The sequence below is a fragment of the Protopterus annectens genome, chromosome 15.part0 (assembly GCF_019279795.1).
Source record: "Protopterus annectens isolate FY-2018-M chromosome 15.part0, PAN1.0, whole genome shotgun sequence".
NCBI lineage: Eukaryota > Metazoa > Chordata > Ceratodontiformes > Protopteridae > Protopterus > Protopterus annectens.
In genome coordinates, this window is record NC_056749.1 from 182,503,906 (window position 1) to 182,521,242 (window position 17,337).

At 38.3% G+C, this 17,337-nt stretch overlaps 1 protein-coding gene across 1 annotated transcript in view; it reads right to left on the reverse strand.

Moving 5' to 3' along the window:
* Positions 1-17,337, reverse strand: part of NEXMIF (neurite extension and migration factor) — a 1,441,710-nt gene that overhangs the window by 1,190,312 nt on the left and 234,061 nt on the right. The window contains exon 2 of the mRNA XM_044057672.1: positions 2,257-2,360. The gene's annotated coding sequence lies outside the window, so the exon portion shown is untranslated. The remainder of the gene's footprint in view (positions 1-2,256; positions 2,361-17,337) is intronic.

Sequence of the window (17,337 nt, forward strand, 5' to 3'; positions counted from 1 at the left end):
TTATATTAGATAATTTATGATGAATTAATAAGTTATAATAAATTATTTTATTTTACAAAGTAATGCATTGTGTTCTGAATGTATATGTCCCGTTTGATTACTTGCACATAACATTTACTTCTGGCACTATGGCCTAGATCAAATCTTAAAATGGTCATTTGTTATGCTCCCATCTTGTTTTCAAAACAATTAATAAAATAATCACTAAAATGTTGTGACAATTATTAATCAATTCTAACCTTCCCTAACCTTATTTTATAGGGCACATCATTTTTATATCTTACCATCAGAAATGGCACACACTATCTACAAGGGATGCAGGCTGCAAGTGACTTAGGAAATAAATATATATACAAAGCAACTGCTATGTGGCTGTGCAAATACTTTCCTTGTTCAGCAGTATGCTGTACAAATACTTTTCTTGTTCAGCAGTATGTTGTGCAAATACTTTCCTTGCTCAGCAGTATGTTGTGCAAATACTTTCCTTGTTCAGCAGTATGTTGTGCAAATACTTTCCTTGTTCAGCAGTATGTTGTGCAAATACTTTCCTTGTTCAGCAGTATGTTGTGCAAATACTTTCCTTGTTTAGCAGTATGTTGTGCAAACACTTTCCTTGTTCAGCAGTATGTTGTGCAAATACTTTCCTTGTTCAGCAGTATGTTGTGCAAATACTTTCCTTGTTCAGCAGTATGTTGTGCAAACACTTTCCTTGTTCAGCAGTATGTTGTGCAAATACTTTCCTTGTTCAGCAGTATGTTGTACAAATACTTTCCTTGCTCAGCAGTATGTTGTGCAAATACTTTCCTTGTTCAGCAGTATGTTGTACAAATACTTTTCTTGTTCAGCAGTATGTTGTGCAAATACTTTCCTTGTTCAGCAGTATGTTGTACAAATACTTTCCTTGTTCAGCAGTATGTTGTGCAAATACTTTCCTTGTTCAGCAGTATGTTGTCCAAATACTTTCCTTGCTCAGCAGTATGTTGTACAAATACCTTCCTTGTTCAGCAGTATGTTGTACAAATACTTTCCTTGCTCAGCAGTATGTTGTACAAATACCTTCCTTGTTCAGCAGTATGCTGTACAAATACTTTCCTTGTTCAGCAGTATGTTGTACAAATACTTTCCTTGCTCAGCAGTATGTTGTACAAATACCTTCCTTGTTCAGCAGTATGTTGTACAAATACTTTCCTTGCTCAGCAGTATGTTGTGCAAATACTTTCCTTGTTCAGCAGTATGTTGTGCAAATACTTTCCTTGTTCAGCAGTATGTTGTGCAAATACTTTCCTTGTTTAGCAGTATGTTGTGCAACTATTTTCCTTGTTCAGCAGTATGTATGTTGTACCTTCCAAGCCCCACTACAGACTTCACAGAAGTCTAAATCACAAAAGGATGCACCCATAATGCACTACAGTTCCTGCAGGAATCTGGAGGCATAAAAGCCCTGAAGAGAAAAGGAGCATAGTACGTTATGCTCCTTCGCAGTACGCCACAGTAATCAACAACCACTACATCTTTGCAAGGTATTTTGATGGATACAGAAAGCAATTAATGTTTTGACACAGAAGAAAATTCTTATTTACACCAAATAAAGCCCTATGCATGTGCACCCTAGTAGTATTTGGATGGTACCCAATATATAGCAATGAAGAAATCTTAAGAGGAAATGCTTAACTGGTGACATACAATGGAGAGCCAGCTGTCACGTGGATAGTTTCTAAAATTCATCCATAGCCTTTTAGAGAACAGTGATTTTAGCAAAGGAAGCCACAAGGATTCAGTGATACTGGACATACAAAAAATGACTTCCATGCATTTAGATGGTCATAAATAAATCTAGTGACCTTGCTGAATACTACCAGAGTTAAGCTGATCAGGAAACTAATTTTGTTACCACAGAAGACAGTGAGAACAGATACAGTACAGGGGTCACCAGTTAGCTTAAGATATACTGGCATGGAAGGGAGGAGAGAAAGAATGAGACAGAGAAGCACTACTGTTAGGCATAATATACATGCAAATCTAAATATTTAAATCCTGTCCATAACCTTCCATGATAATTAATTCCATATAGTCATTTTAACCATTTTGTAGCAACATATCATCATACTGGTTCAATGAACATTGAAGCAGTATTTTGAATTCTTATAATAAAAGCTTTTGACAATATTCTGTACTTTCTTCCTGTGTACTCAGAGGACAGGCTTCAGTGCAAAGGCTGGTGGGCCTTCCACAGATCCTGCAATTTAAACTGGTTACCTTTCTAGAATCCAGTAAAGCTTGCACTGATGTCGACAGCCAGTCTGCTCTCATTGACTCCAAAGGCTTGTGTGACATGTTCATATGTATCCCAATCTGCATACCTGTTAGAAATGTAAAAATATGTCCGTTAGGCTTTGCATGCTTGAAACATTAATAACATCACTTGTACAAAGTCCAACATTATACAGACCCAAAAAAATCCCATAAGTCACTCTGATTTACAGAAATATACAGCAAAATAAATACCTTAAAATCCATTTGATCTGACTAACCACTCCTAATTACCCGGTACATCCTTTCCATATGATTGGTAAACTCTGACCACAGCTAGCATACTGTTCTGATGTTATTCTACTCCAGGAAACTCCTAAATTATTTTAATTACAAAATGCACAACTAATATACTTCCTAGGACAAAATATTACAAGAACACAACCATGTGTATGCTATCCTACTGTATCTACTTTTCTGTACTACATATTAAGTTATTTCACACCACTTTTATACTCACATTTGTATACTAGTGCTGGGACTCATTTGTATTCTTACAGCATTTCCCTTGCTGTCACTGCAATGCATTGTCTACTATACTTGTTACTGTCAATTTAAGTAATCACTGCAATTGCCTGCAATGTTTTTCTCCCTGGTCCTCTGCTGAAAAGGGTTTCATGTCTACTTAGACTTTCCAGGTAAACAAAGGCAAGCAGTAAATAATCAGTGGCACTCTGATGGATGAAAGATTCTAATTTACACCAGCATTCCTGTGACTCAGAGCAAGAAAAACAAGGTGAATGGCAGTACCCCATCCGAGGTCATCTGACCATTCAATTGATTGAAATTTGTTTAGAATGCTAATTTCAGAACCTGTGCCACCCTTGTGGACTCTGTACAGCACTAATTACCCTCTTTTGTGTAGTTATCTTTATCTGAGAACATCCCAGGACCAAAACATGAAAAAAATGCAGAAACAAAACAAAGTGAACAAATCTCCAAACACCTAGAATGATCTTATGAACAAATCTCTAATTAGCTAGAATCCTATTTACTAGAGGATTTTCCAGGTAATGGATCATGAAATAGGAAAAATCAGTCAAACTGTAAGAAAGAGGGGGATGATTAACTCTGCCATTCTCATAACAATGGAAACAGTCAATCATTTTCATTTATAACTCTAAGGTGTTCCAAACAACTTTCTGTTGTATCTATTAGACAGAGATCTCTCTCCCTGGCACAGACAGCTATACCTTACTTATGCAAACCTGGCACTACCTATTATTAACAGTAAAGGCACAGTGGATGGTATTGGACATTGGTCAGTGCCAGAAGTTTGCAGTGCTGTTTACTACAGCTGCCTCATTCAAAATTTCTGAAGGAATGTGTAGGACTAGCTTTAGGAGAGAATACATTAAAATGTGCAGTCAAACGGCTGTATTTAATGCTTACTGTTTAAATGCTGACATTTCAATATTTTTAGAATAGAATTTGGATAGTTTTCTTACAATCCTACATCATGAATACAAAAAGAGATAGCTGTTACTTGATCTTGCTAAGATTGTTTTTTCACATATTTGCTATTGAAAGAAATCTAATTGTATCCCCAAAGTAACGAATATGTATTACATATCTGCAGAAATGTGCGATGCTTAGGTCAACTAAGTAAAACTTGTCCAATCTGCATAATGAAATAAATGACTCAGAATTTTCAAGCTTTGCATTAGATGTTCAACATACTTTTATAATGCAGTCTCAGAAATTAAAATCAAGAAAATATGAGTCTTTGTAGGAATACATTTCATGCAATGGATATGACTTCTGGTTTTGGGTTTTAAAAAAGTATTTTGGCTAGTTCTGAACATTGATCCATATCAATTCAAGTTGTAAAAAAGTATTACTTTATGTCAAAGTGTAACACGCATCAAAAGTGGTTAATAAATAAAATCTTGAACACTACCAAAGTTACAAGACTACACACAATCACCAATGCAGGCTCATACATTTTCTGTTTTCAATATAATTTCAATGAGTTTTTCTGACCCAGCCTTATGAAATGCAGTTAGCAGAATGTTTCACCTATAATCATAATAGGCCACAAAACTGGATAATGTTGCTACCAATGGGCTATGGTCATACAGAGAGCAGTTTAAAGTCTGGATCCAAAATGTTTAAGTAGAAATAGAAATCACTGTTTAGAAATAAAATTAACAGGGAAATTGTCAGAAACTTCAATGTCTCATTTAAATGCATCATGCCACTTGACTTGGTTTGTAAATGGAACATGACAAAATGTGGGATCCAAAGAATGTGACTTATGTGAAGTTTTGAAAAGCAACTGAGAGTTAAAAATAAAGAGTGAGAAATAGCATATCTGCAGGGGGAGCGTCAGTGCTAAGTACAGACAATGATGGACCATTTCAGATTTTACAAAAAAAACAAATAAATAAAAAAAACATTTAAGGACTTGACACTGTGGGAATGAGATATCCCCATTCACACAAAGTTGAAGAACTAATCAGAAACCAGGCTACCAGTGTCACTAGTAATATGACTCATAGGATCATAGGAGGTTAATAGGCTAACAGTCTCATGGCTCTTACAAGCCTAGCCATGTTCAATCTATGTTTCCAAGGGTCCAGTTCAAACAGACACTAAAATCAGTACCAACTACCCCTGTCCAAGAAGGACACGGTTGGAAGCCCCCAGTGTGAATTTCTGGTTACCCATCAAATCGTCCAAATTACACTTAAATACGGCCAATGAGGGGCTTTGCTTAATATGAATAGGAAGCTTGTTCCAAAGGTGGGGCAAGCTCTGTGAGACAAATCTGTCTCCACAAAGTTCTGTTGATGTTACATATTAAGTTAAGGTCCTTTGAGTGAGTGACAAAGACTGTTCACTGACAGTGATACCTATAAGTAAAGAAAAGTAGGGAAATTAATTCATGCATTTATTTAATAACTTGCTAACCAAACTGTTCCCCAGAGCACATCCAAGTATACCCTTTTCCAGGAAATATCTGAAAAGTAAAACCATGGATATCATATCTAAAACACACTAGAACTGAATGTCTAATGTAAACTGCAGCTAAAACAATAGTTAAATAGGCATTACATATATCAGACAAAGCTGTCAGTATTTATGAGGCAAACCCGGTAATCTAAATCAGCAGGGTGGGCTGTGCAGGAAAGAATGGAAATGAAGTCAGATGTACATTTTTATTTTGCAGATTTATGAAAAATACATCATAGAGGTACTGCTACCTTTATTTACCCAAATAATGTTCATATATGACTTGTGAAATATCCTTCATCTTCAACATCAATTATGGGGTGCAAGAGGGTATGATACATGCTTGGGGAATATGTGCACTGCTGGTAAACATGGAAATCGGGTGGTATGATGAATTCATAGGTTGATACTAGGCTATCTGCCCTAGGGCATTTATAAGCCTAGCCAGAGTGTGTTTGGCTTTCGCCACCCTTTTAGATTAGTTGACTGTGCCTCTGTATAGTAAGTCACAGAAGATAGCCCTTTTGAGGTTAGTTTACTGTGCCTCTGTCTAGTTGAGACACAGAAGAGATCCCAGGGGTAAACCTACGATCTCCCATCCACTCGTCAAGATTTCTCTTGAAGAGGGTCATTGAGGGACTCTGCCTAACATGGATTGTGATTTTGTTCCAGAGTGAGGGGAGCCTCTGGGATATGAATCTGTCCCTCCAGCATGTCCTATTTATTTCTGTGCTGAGGTTTAAGTCCCTGGAGCGTGTAGCTCTAAGGGATTTGGATTTCCTGAGGTGGAGCATGTCCATTAATTCTGGGTTGGACATGGCTTTATACGTCAGGCACAGATCGCCTCTGAGTAGGTGGTAAGCAACTGAGTAGAGCTGGAGTTTCTTTAGCCTAACTGCGTAGGGCACCTGTTTGAGTTCCTTGATCCTCTTGGTGAAGTACTTTTGGGGTCTTTCCAGTTGCTGCAGGTGTCGGGTAAGGTACATCCCAAATGGGGCATTGTATTCAATTATGGGCCTGATGAGTGATGAGTAAAGGGGCACAATGACCTCTCTTGATCTAGATGTGAACCCTTTTGTGATAAGGTGGGCTATATAGAAGGTCTTTCTAACCACTTTGGCAACGTGATTGTCAAAGGAGAGATTGCTATCTACTTGGGTCCCCAAATCCCTAATTACTTCTTCCGTACTTAATGGATTACCATCTATGTGGCAATTTGTGGGCACTTTGTTTTTCCCAAAGGGGATGACTATGCACTTTTTGGCATTTAGCTTTAGGCCATGGCTCTGGCACCAGTTATCTGTCTCTGTGAGACCCTTTTGGAGGATGCTTGTGTCAGTTGGCGAGTCGATTATGGCACCCAGTTTGCAGTCATCTGCGAACTTGGTCAGCCATAGTCCTCCCATGTTAGCCTGTACCTCAGAGAAATATATACTGAACAAGAGATGTCCCAGGACTGAGCCTTGTGGGACGCCACTTGTAACTGGTTTAGAGTCTGACATGGCACCTGCAATTCTGACCATGTGGGTTCTATCACTGAGCCAGTTTGCAACCCATCTTGTGACATAGGGGTTGATATTTAAGCTGGTGAGCTTATTTATGATGCCCGAGTGGGGTATTGTGTCGAAGGCTTTTGTGAGGTCCAGGTAGGCTGTGTGGACTACCTTCCCTTCATCTATGGCCTTGGTGACTGTTTCAAAGAAGTCGACCAGGTTCAAGAGGCAAGATCTGCCCTTAACAAAGCCGAATTGGTTAGGATCCAGTGTTTGGAAGTTCCCAATGTCTTTGTTTATGAGTTTCATGATGATACGGTCCATAGCTTTGCAGACCAGGCTAGTCAGGCTTATAGGGCGATAGTTTCCGGGGTCCGTTGTGGCACCACCTTTGTGGAGTGGGACCACTGTTGCTGTATGCCATTCCTTGGGTACATATCCTGTAGTAAGGTTGATATTGAACAGTGACTTTATGTGAGGGTTCAGTTCTTCTTGGAGTTCATGTAAGACGCAGCCCGGGACACCGTCCGGTCCCATTGATGCTGTGTTTTTTGCTTTGGAGAGGGCAGCTCTCACCTGTGCATCTGTGATTTCATGGAGGCTACACTCTGTTGGGATAGACATTTGCTCTTTTGGGGGAGAAGGGGGGAGAAGTTTGCACTGAACCGGTCTGCCAGGATGTTGGCAATGTCTGTGGGTTCAGTGTATTTTTTGTCATTTTGAACTAGCTCAGAGCATATCTGGGAGTTGCCACCCAGGTTCCTGACATAACTAAAGAAGGCCTTGTGATTATCTTCAGCATCTTGTGCAATTTTTCTTTCGAAGCTGGCCTTAGATGATTTTATGAGGGATTGAAGTTTCTTGCTAGTACTGATCAGAGATGCCTTCCCTTTTTGGGATTTTGCTCTACCATGTAGTAGCTTCCTCCTTCTGTTGTATAGTTTTTTTATGGCTGGGGTCCACCAGACAGGTCTCCTGCCTTTGGAGGAATTAGTCTTGGTTTTATTTGGGATAGCATGATCCATGCGTTCCTGTAGGTGTCCATAGAAAGCATTTGTAAAGGATTCTGCAGTTTGGGCCATATTTTCCACTGGCCCGGGGGCTTTGAAGGATTCCACCTCGGTTTTGAGAAGTGTGAAGTTTGCTTTTGAGAAGTTCTTCACCATGGTTTCCTTGGCTGGGGGTGGGGACGGGATATGGATGTCCAGTGAGATTAATTTATGGTCAGATCTTACCAATGAGGGGTATACCTCTGGTATAGAACATAGAGTCCCCATGTTGGTGATGATCAGGTCTAATATGTTTTCCCCTCTTGTGGGAGTGGTGACCAGTTGTTCCATAGCATTTGAGTTTATAAATTCTAGGAACCATTGGACGAGGATGTTGGGGCTCGAGTAGTGCTCCCAGTCTATGTTTGGGTAGTTGAAGTCACCCAATATAATGGTGTTTGGAGAGACCTTCATATTCTCCAGTGTTCTCAGGAAAGCCGAGTGGGGTTCCTGAGTTTGGGAGGGTGGTCTGTAGCAGGCTACAAACTGAAAGGCAGTTTTGCCCACTGTTAGTTGCACATGGATGGTCTCCGATGCTTCATGCAGTGCCACTAACCTGGAGGTGTGGGTATTTTTGTTGAATATGGATACTCCCCCTCCTTTTGTGGTTCGGTCCGAGTTTTGGGACCGAAAACCATGGTATGAGGTATAACCTGGTAGTGCTGGGGTGCTCTCGGGAGCCTTGAACCAAGTTTCTGTTACTGCACAGATATCAATATTCTCCATACTGAGGAGAGCCTCGAGTGCGTGCATCTTGAGGTTTAGACTTCCGGCGTTGCGCAGCATTACCCTTAGTTTCTTTTTCTTTGTGTTGTCTATGGAGGTGGGTTTGGCTTTTGAGCCTTGCCTAAAAAAGGCACTATGGGGGTGGCAAGAGCCTTAGCCAGTATTCGAAAGCCCAGGGGTGACAGGTGCAAGCTGTCCCTAGCGAAGCAACGTGGCTTGTTGAGCTTGTCATCCCAGGCTGACAGACACTGGATCCCCTTTGAATGACACCAATACTTTAGCAAATTGTTAAAATTGATCATTTTGTCTTTATACTGTGGCATCATTCTTGGTGAGGATAAGATGCTACTCAAGGTCAGGGTCACACCGGCCTGGGCTACATGATCAGTGAGCTCCTCTATGTCTCTTTTCATGTAGTCCAGGGAGGTACGTCTCAGGTCATTCACACCAGCATGGACAATGACGGAGTCATATTTGTACTTGCTTTGGAGTGACCTGAGTGCTTGTGTTATGTGGCGGATCCTGGCACCAGACAGGCAGCTTACAGTGACCTTCTCTTTGTTCAGCCTGGTGAGTGGGACATCAGTGTGTCTGACAATAGAGTCACCTATTACAAGTGTATTAGGTGTGTTGTTTAGCCTTAAGGACTGTAACTGTGTGGCACACTGACTTTGTGAACTATGTGATACGTGGGTATTGCTGTGGGGTAGTGGTTGCTTGGATGTCTGCTTTGGAGGTCTTTGCTGCTTGGGCAGATTTTTATTTAGAGCCTCAGAGTATGTTTTTGTGTGTTTATGTGTTTGGTTTTCTGTTGCGATAGGTCTATGTGAGACTGGATTTGTGGTGTGTGTGGTTACCTTCTCCTCCTGACTGACTGCGCCAGTATTGGGTTGAGAGAGCTTAGCCTCCAGTCTGGCTATATAGTTGCATCTCTCATATATATTTGAGCTTGTTGGGAGGAAGAGAGGGTGGTCTGTGTACATAAGGCAGTTGTAACATTGCCTCAAGATTCCCAGATTCACCAGCTGGACTGGAGAGTAAACCCGAAACTGACTTTTGGACATGCCAGAATAGTATAAGGAACTACTTTTTGACTGATCAAAAAGGACCAATAGGGAGCCAAGTACTTAAAGGGAATATAAGAGGGTGTCGTGCTTTAGTTTATTAGTGCTTACTTATAAGATTACTTATACGAGCAACTGCAGGGCTTTAGAATGAAAATAGAGTGCTTACTTTGAGATTTAGAACAGTTCTAAAGGAAAAAGTGAAGAGCAGACTTTGTGCAGACGGGAATAGTTTAAACCCATTTAAGCGGAGCTGCCTGATGATGCGCTATGCGCGAAATCGTGCAAAACTGCACAAATGTGGGTTCTAAAGCAGGGAAACTGAAAGAGATAGGAATTGACCCAGAGCGGCCAATAAGCTACTAGTTTCAGGGCTGAGACCACTCCTCCAGGGACAGATAGGCTGCTCAAAGCTCCCCACTCTCACTGGTGAACAGAGAAGCTTCATCCTATCCAAGTAAGGATATAGGCAACACAGGAAACTATACCACAGTCTGGAATTCAGCAAAACCTGAAATCTGGACTAATCTAGTTCAGCAAAGGCGGGAAAAGAGAATATTTTTTTTTCAGGAAACAGCAGAAAAACACACAGAAAACACTGTAAATGCTATAAACAGGCTAGCACACTTTAGTGTGTAGCCTACAACAGTTATACAATACAAAAATGATTTAAATTGATATAAAACAAGTGCAAAAACTGTAAAAAGCAGAAGGCAAATGCAATTTAAACTTTTTAAAGCACAGATCAGTAGAAATTCACTTTTTAGGTGGGAAATGGCAGTCGGAGCAAAAAAACAGAGAAAAAAAATACTTAAATCTGGAAAAGTCTCTCTTGGGTCTCTCTGTTGTCTGTATCACTCTGCAGGACACTACGAGGAGCTGTGCGGAGTTGTATACTGGTACAAAATCGTGCAAATGTGGGTTTTAAAGCAGGGAAACTGAAAGAGATAGGAATTGACCCAAAACAGCCAATAAGCTACTGGTTTCAGGGCTGGACCACTCCTCCAGGGACAGATAGGCTGCTCAAAGCTCCCCACTCTCACTGGTGAACAGAGAAGCTTCCTCCTATCTAAGTAAGGATATGGGCAACACAGGAAACTATACCACAGTCTGGAATTCAGCAAAACCTGAAATCTGGACTAATCTAGTTCAGCAAAGGTGGGAAAAGATAATTTTTTTTTTTTTTCAGGAAACAGCAGAAAAACACACAGAAAACACTGCAAATGCTATAAACAGGCTAGCGCACTTTGGTATGTAGCCTACAACAGTTATACAATACAAAAATGACTTAAATTGATATTAAACAAGTGCAAAAACTGTAAAAAGCAGATGGTAAATGCAATTTAAACTTTTTAAAGCACAGATCAGTTAGAGATTCGCTTTTTAGGTGGGAAAAGGCAGTCGGAGCAAAAAAAAAAAAAAAAAAAATGCTTAAATCTGGAAAAGTCTCTCTCTCTTGGGTCTCTCTGTTGCCTGTATCACTCTGCAGGACACCACGAGGAGCTGTGCGGAGTTGTATACTGGCGCAAACCGTGCAAATGCGGGTTTTATAGCAGGGAAACTGAAAGAGATAGAAATTTACCCAAAACGGCCAATAAGCTACTAGTTTCAGGGTTGAGACCACTCCTCCAGAGACAGATAGGCTGCTCAAAGCTCCCCTCTCTCACAGGTGAACAGCAAAACGTCCTTCTATCCAAGTAAAGTATGGCAACACAGAAACTTGTAACACAACCCTGGATTCAGCAATAACATGAAAACTGGACTATACTAGTTCAGAAAGGTGAGAAACAAGTATATATATATATATATATATATATATATATATATATATATATAGTTTTTTCCAGAAAATAGAGCAGATACAATGAAAACAACACTTTACCCAATTAACCAGTTAAAAAAGCTTAAAACTGAGCCCTGTTCCAGCAGTCTTCAATCAGACAAGTTCTAACTTCACAGTCCTGCCACTAGGGTACAGAGAAACCTTCTCCAAAAAAGATGGCCTGGGTCAGTGCACAAGTCATACAAACAAAGCTAGATCCAGCTGGCCTGAATCTAGTCTATGCTACAGCAAACAAGGCGTACAGATTTCAGAAAGAAACAGTTCAAGTAAGCATGTGCAATAAGCCTTTAACCAGAAATTCCCAACTCAGAAGGGCAGAATCTAGCCTCTCCTCCCACAAGAGTGCAGACCACAAACCTTCTTAATGTAAAATAACTGGCCTGAAGCCCAAGTCCTTAACCTAGAACTAATACACTTTTAGAATAACAGACACTGAGCCTTTAATCAGCAGTTCCCAACTTAGAAGGATGTATGCTACATGTCCTGCCACAACAGTGCAGACCACAAACATTCTTAATGTAAAACAACTGGTTTGAAGCCCAACTGCTTAAACTAAGGGCCTTAGGATAACAGTTACAATTTAATCAGGCTACTAACAAGCAGTAATAAAGGCAGCAGAATAAATTTAATTGAGTACTTTTAAAAGAGGCAAAAGCAAAATAAGGTAATAAAGTAGGAAGAAACACAGATACAGTAAGGCAGATGAAGTGCAAATATTTTTTTTTTTGAGATGGAGGAAACAGAGCAGATTAAGATACTATAGGGGAATGCCCTTCCCAAGTGCTCTCTCTGTACACCGCAGAGGAGATGGGACTGGTAAGAGTATCCAAAATCAAAATATGATCTCACTGTACTCAGTTGAGTGAGCGAATGAGATGGGTCCAGGAGGAGTGTGCAAAAAGAGATTTACAGCAGGGGCGGGCAATTCCAAAGCCACCAAGATTAACACCACAACAAGAAACAGGGAGGCGGGGTGGGGCACTAATTGCAGAGATTCAGAGACACAATATTTACTGAACCCAAGACACACAATATTTACTCACTCAAATCTTAAATAAGTGCAGAAAATATACTTAAATCAGCATGTGTCCAGTTGATATATGCAGACAAGACTCATTAGCCAGCAACTCGATTTAAAATGATTACTAGAAATGTAACCAACACAGATTTTAATGCTAGCAGAAACTCCCAAGCTAATTAACACTAACAAAGGAATTTCAAGCAGTCTAACAACTTTCAGTGAGCTCAGATGGCTAACTGCAGAGATTCAGAGACACAATATTTACTGAATCCAAGACACACAATATTTACTCACTCACTCAAATCTTAAATAAGTGCAGAAAATATACTTAAATCAGCATGTGTCCAGTTGATATTTGCAGACAAGTCTCAGTAGCCAGCAACTCGATTTAAAATGATCACTAGAAATGTAACAACAGAGATTTTAATGCTAGCAGAAACCCCCAAGCTAATTAACACTAACAAAGGAATTTCATGCAGTCTAACAACTTTCAGTGAGCTCAGATGGCTAACTGCAGAGATTGAGAGACACAATACTCACTCAAATCTTAAATAAGTGCAGAAAATATACTTAAATATACTTAAATTCCTGGTGGTGAATTACACAAACACTATTAAAATAAATGATTTTAATGAAACAGTATGTTCTGAACATGCTGCAGTAACTACCAGTTTGTCTGGTACGGTGCACTGACTACTGGTTCACCTGCAAATGATAGATAAAAAAAATAGAAAGTCCTTGGCTGTAAAGTTTGGTGATAACTTGCAATTGCTTTTCTCCATTTGAATTGTGGGTTTTCAACTGAGAAGTTATTTCAGAGAAACACTTGCACCCACCTGTGCTTAAACATGTGTGTTAGTTTTCTCCACCAGCTGTCATACAAGGCCAAATGTCAGTCTTGATATTTAATTTCATGCCAGACAGATAACTCTCACAGGATTGGTCATTCACAGGTGGCTTGGCTTGGACTTGCAACATACAACTCACCCACTGTTTTGATGCCTGCGTGTCTTATATTGTTGTAGCTTACAGGCAACAGTGGATACACTAAACCAAAGTACTGGAACACATCTTGATATCGGTTATACTCTTAAGGGCAATGAAATTAAGAACATTTCTTCCTTTAAAGATCTTAGGGTCAAAGGATCAAGCAACTTCATCCAATTGTCATTTAAGCAATCTTCAACAAGTGTTTAAAATTAGCTGTCTGTATAAATAGATATGCAAAGTCCAAGTGCAGTGATGTTCTTGGAGCTTCATTTACTACATAGCGTGATCCAAGATGGCATATAAATGGAATCCTACTAGATCTAAATACACTAAAATGGTGGAACAAATACAGAAAAGATTTACTAAGAGAATATAGAGTTGACAGATGCACTCTCTCTCATTCTGCGAGGACAGGGACAATACAGCTAGACTTTACACATTGAAATGTAGGAAACGCGACATGATTTGAATTTAAATTATACGGCAGGTACTGTAGGTCTCCATTTCTGTGTAAATTACCAACACTCATACTTTCACATATTTGTGGCCTTACCAGATTTTTAACCTGTCCTGGCAAAAAGTGAATCACTTTTACATAACGAGTTTCCAGTAGGTATTAAGATGCTGTAAATATTGAATGTTTTAAATTTAAACTTGATTAATATTTTAGAATGCAAAATATACTAATTAGGCTTTTTTTTTTACTTCTGTCCTTTGCATACAATTTATGTGGAACACATGATTTCACTGAATTGATGGCCCCCAATATAGTAATCATGAGAACCAGTTCAATGAAGTATTTTTTTTTTTTGTTTGTTTTTTTGCTGCTGACAGGATTTTATTACATGGTAAGGACATTTTCTTATGGACAGCAAATGCAGAAATTATTTTGTTTATCCTCTGTAATTAGCATGATAACTTAAAATGCAGAGCAATACCTTAACTAGTAATGTACACAGAAAAAAATGAATTACATCTGAGATGCAGCAGTATTTTACCACATCAATCCATATCAGAACAGAGATATACTTGTATAATGAGCACATATGATTACATTCATAAAATGCTTTGATGGATCATTTGATACACATATATTTGAATAATACTGTACTCCTATTTATAAGGATTTGTCCCAACATGAATGTCTAACACTTTTGTATCAGAAATAACATCCCAAAACATGTAGTTTTCTTAGCAATACATATCCACTTAACAGTAGAAATAGAAACTAGTAAGAAATAATGTTGATATTATCAGCAGCCGCATTGATGAGGTGTTTAGTTTTACATATTTACACTATGCAACATGCCAAACATAAATTCATTCATTTTACTGCATCATTTTTGTAAGTGGTACGTTTTACTGAAGTTTTAAGTATATGTCACTGGCATTTGGCCATTAAGTGACAAGGGTATCTCACTGCTAATTTTTCCCAATAATTTTTATTTTCATTTTGCATTTATAAAAGAGACAAAAATATTCATATTTACAACATGACCATAAGAGAAAGTTATACATTGTAGTTAATATAGAAACATGGTCATATAACAAACCTATTTACACTATATATATATATATATATATATATATATATATATATATATATATATATAGATGCTTTCTCAAACAAGTTTAAACAATATAAAGCAGTACAAAATACATCTGATTTGAAAACATTTACCCCACCATCATTAAAAAAGGTATTTTAAAATGGGCGTTTTTTATGTCATAACAGATACTGTATTTTACAGTTACTGTGAAATGTGCTACTATAACGTCTGAGGCCTTGGTTTAGGTACTACATGTAGTTTGTAGTCTGCTACATAAAGTACAACATTTAAAATATTACCCTGCATGATGAACAAACCAGAATTAAAAGCATTTCTGACTTAATTTGAAAAATATAGCATTTATAGTAAACATGTTGGTTAGGCAAAAAGGTACTGCTTAACTGAGCACATTATGTCTCTTGGCCACAAGGCATCATGATTTCTTATCAACGTGCTAAAGGCATTTTGTTTTTGCATCATCTTTTTGATTTATGTTAGACTGTATGATTTTAATCATACTACTCAGAGGAGCAGCATGTAGCTTTCATGATTATACAGGCTCATTTGTCTGATAAAACCAGAGTGAACATTTGAGGAGGGGATTTGAATACCCCTCTGTTTATATAGTGTGACACTGTTGACACATTTTGGAGGAACAAAGACTTAAGGACAGAGAATGTGGCATTACAATGCCAAAGGTATGCTGCATTACTTTCTTTGTGAGTTGAGCATATCATCTGTGTTTGGGGAATGAAATTATGCTGTTAATGACTAGAAACACCTGCATCATGAGTTATTCTGCACCTGTGTCTCGCTATTCGCTGCTAAAACTCCTTTGAATTACTAATTGACCCTGGCAAGCTGCAACACATCTGATACAGTTCTACTGCATTAAACAAGCAATTGCTTTGCTACACCTAAGCAGCTTCAAACTATACAAGGGCCTCACGTGAAGAGCAGTAATGCAATCACTTCTCCAAATATCAATAATCCTAAAGTCTGACTTAGTAAACACACACACACATATATATATATATATATATATATATATATATACATATATATACATATATATATATATATACATATATATATGCAGTGCAGGTTTTAATGCTTTGAACCCTTCTGAAATGTTGTTGCTAAAATACATACTTTAAGTACTTACAATGCTTGCTGTTCAACTTTTCTGAACCCATATGCCATATGCAATTGAAGCAATGAATCATACATTACAGTATTCAGAAAGTTTACAAAGCTTATGACATCCTAAAGTCCAACTTTGTAACTATTTGCATACAAGTACATGCTTTCATGTTTCGAACCTTTTGATACTTTGCACTTAAACACATATTAGACACACATGCAACATTTACTGTTCAATTTTCTTTAGTTTACTTCTACATCTATAAAACTCTCATATTTGTTATTTCTATTTTAACTCCCAGGGTGTAACTGAAATAGATCTATCTTGATCAGTCCATTACCCGGGTAAAGAAACAAAGTAAATAGCTATATAGATACCAAACTACTGGAGTACAAAGTTGCAACACTAGGAACACATTCCTACATATTTAAGCACATGTTCACCCACAAAAGCAACAGGAGGCCACTTTCTTCCATCTGTCACTCACTGGTGAAGTTGGAGCCTAAACCCACCACAGACACTGTCTGCATAGTTAACAATGGTGAGAGGTCATACACTGCTGCCTTGTGAACACATTGCAATTGATTAGTCAATGAAAAATGTAAACACAGTGCAATTGATTAGTCAATGAAAAATGTGGATCTATCAATGAATTTTAAACATTTATTAATTGAGCAACTAGGGAATGATCCAGCTGTCCCTTTTCAGTCTGAATAACTACAAAGAACACTTTTATTCCATGTTAAATGGATTGGTCATTTACAACATACTGGCCCCTTTCATATAGGATATCTGGAAGAAGATAAAAGTTAAGTGAGTTACTTCAAGTCCCACAGTGCAAACAAAGAATCAATTGCTGTTTACAAAATGCTGTAATGAAAGAGGATCTTATACATTTTTAAATGTACAAGATAGACTCAGGGCCCCAAAGTTACCATACAAGAGTTTTCCACCAATTAACTAACCTCATAAACCCTACACCATACCATTTATCCAAACTTCTAAATCTAGATGCATTTCTAAACAGCAATTGGCAAGTCATTCAATAATTACCACATCAAAACATTTCCCAAAGTTGAACTGCAAGCAAGATTTTTGGTGCAAAAACTGTTATTCTTTGTACTATTTGTATAGTGAACTTGATCTATGCTTAGGGTGGCTCACAAGCTATAGTCATTCATATATTTGTAAA